Genomic DNA, 2,151 nt, shown 5'->3' on the forward strand with positions numbered 1-2,151 from the left:
TTTTAGCTTCTTTGTCAAAAATCAGGCACTTTGTTGTGCAGATATATTGGGTCTTTGATTCGACTTCATTGATCCACCTGTGTCTATTTATACTAATAACAAGCTGTTTTCATCACTGTAGCTTTATACTAGAGTTTGAAGTCAGATATGGTGATGCCTCCAGAGCTTCCTTTATTGTACAGGATTTTATTGGCTATCCTGGGTTTTTGTTTCACTATATAAAATTTAGTATTGTTATTTCAAGATCTGTGAATAAATTATTCTGAGATTTTGATGGAGATTGTATTGAATCTGTAGATTGCTTGTGGTAGGATTGCCATTTGTATTATGTTTATCCTACCTATCCAAGAGCATGGAAGATCTTTACATTTTCTGATATTCTTTTCAGTTTCATTCTTCAAAGACTTAACCTTCTTGTCATGCCAGTGATTAACTTTTTTTAAGGTACCCCGGATATTTTAAGTTGTTTTGGATATTGTAAAGGATGATATATCTCAGATTTATTTTCTGCCCATTTATCATTTGTATATAGGAGGGTTACTGATTTTATTTTTGAGTTAATCTTGTATCCTGCCTCATTTCTGAAGGTATGAATTGGCTCTGTGGAGCTGATTCTCTATGGAGAGATATTTTGTTCAGCCTAGGCATGGGGGGAGGGGTAGGGAAGGCCTTGGTCCTCTCTCAATGAGTTGATGAGACAGACATAGTTGATTTCCCAGAGGAGTTTTTAACCTTCATGGAGGAGCAAATGGGGTTTGGGGGAGCACATGAGAGGAGGGAGGGGGAACAGGGATTGGTATGTAAAAATGAGAAATAAGTTTTTTTTAACAAAAAGAGTGTATGTGCTGATAGGAGATAAGCAAATTTAGCCCCAAGACTCTCTTTCTCTTTCACTTTGTTTTCCTCTTTTACTCCCTCCACCCTTCCTTTATTTCATTGCATGTTTTCTTACCCTTAATTTTTTTGGTTAATTTTTGAACATATCTTTTCATTTCCATAGTACTAATTATCTGAGAAAACTTTGCTAACATTGCTGCATAATCAACATGGATTAAATATTAAATATGTCTTGGATCTTACCCCAAAGTTGTTGTTAGAGCACCTTATAGATTTCTCATTGAGAGCAGTAAACTGATATTGATCAGTGATTGCAAACACTGACCGTGATGGTATTTTTGACTGTTGACACCTGCCATTCACACACATGACTCAGATATTTCATTGTGCATTTACTGACTGCTTTGCATGGGCCCCTGCAGCCCAGCCCAGTTAGTCAGAATTTAAAAACCAGGCTTTTTGGTGAGAAATGAGAGTTACATCAGATAGGTAGTGGGAACAAGATGGAGTCACTGACCCGGGTCCTCATGTCCCTGCTCCTTTGGGTTTCTGGTGAGAAATTTTAAAGTATAATAATCTTTTTGAGTCACTTCTTTTATGTAAGAAATTTACAATGTGTGTAAGTTATACACCCTGGAATATGCCATTACAGGAGTACTAAATGACAAATTTCAACTGTTACTATATTCTGTACTTGCATATTATGAATCTTCATTGCATATTCCTGTTTGCAGGTAACTGTGCAGATATTGTGATGACCCAGTCTCCATCCTCCTTGGCTGTGTCGTTAGGATAGAAGGTCACTATGAGCTGCAAGTCCAGTCAGAGTCTTCTAAACAGCGGTAACCAGAAGAATTACTTGGCCTGGTACCAGCAGAAACCAGGCCAGTCTCTCAAACGTCTGATCTACTATGCATCCACTCGTGATACTGGGGTCCCTGATCGCTTCATAGGCAGTGGATCTAAGACAGATTTCACGCTCACCATCAGTAGTGTCCAGTCTGAAGACCTGGCAGATTACTACTGTCTTCAGGCTGTCAGTTATCCTCTCACAGTGTTTTAGCCTCCAACAAAAACATCCACTGTGAGTCTCACCAGATGTCTGTATCATAAACATCCCTGAACCTGCACACTTCCCCCTTCTGCCTGAGAGTTTGTTTGACTGAAACACTGATCAAAATGTTTGCCGAGCTTAGTAGTTCAACTTATTTTATGTCTTTTAGTATGAAAAAATCTTCATAGAAAAATGCAAAGGAGAACAGTTTTATCTTTCTGTTCCTTCTATAACATAAAACCAAAATCTCTTTTAATTGA

The 2,151-nt window shown here is 38.0% G+C and overlaps 1 pseudogene; it reads left to right on the top strand.

Annotated features, from left to right (window-relative positions):
- The first annotated feature begins 1,340 nt into the window (after positions 1-1,340).
- LOC126495368 (immunoglobulin kappa variable 4-1-like) lies at positions 1,341-1,900 on the top strand (annotated as a pseudogene).
- Positions 1,901-2,151: the final 251 nt, after the last annotated feature.

This window comes from Alexandromys fortis, unplaced genomic scaffold, assembly GCF_014885135.2.
Source record: "Alexandromys fortis isolate MF-2015 unplaced genomic scaffold, M_Fortis_MF-2015_v1.1 scaffold_457, whole genome shotgun sequence".
Classification (NCBI taxonomy): domain Eukaryota; kingdom Metazoa; phylum Chordata; class Mammalia; order Rodentia; family Cricetidae; genus Alexandromys; species Alexandromys fortis.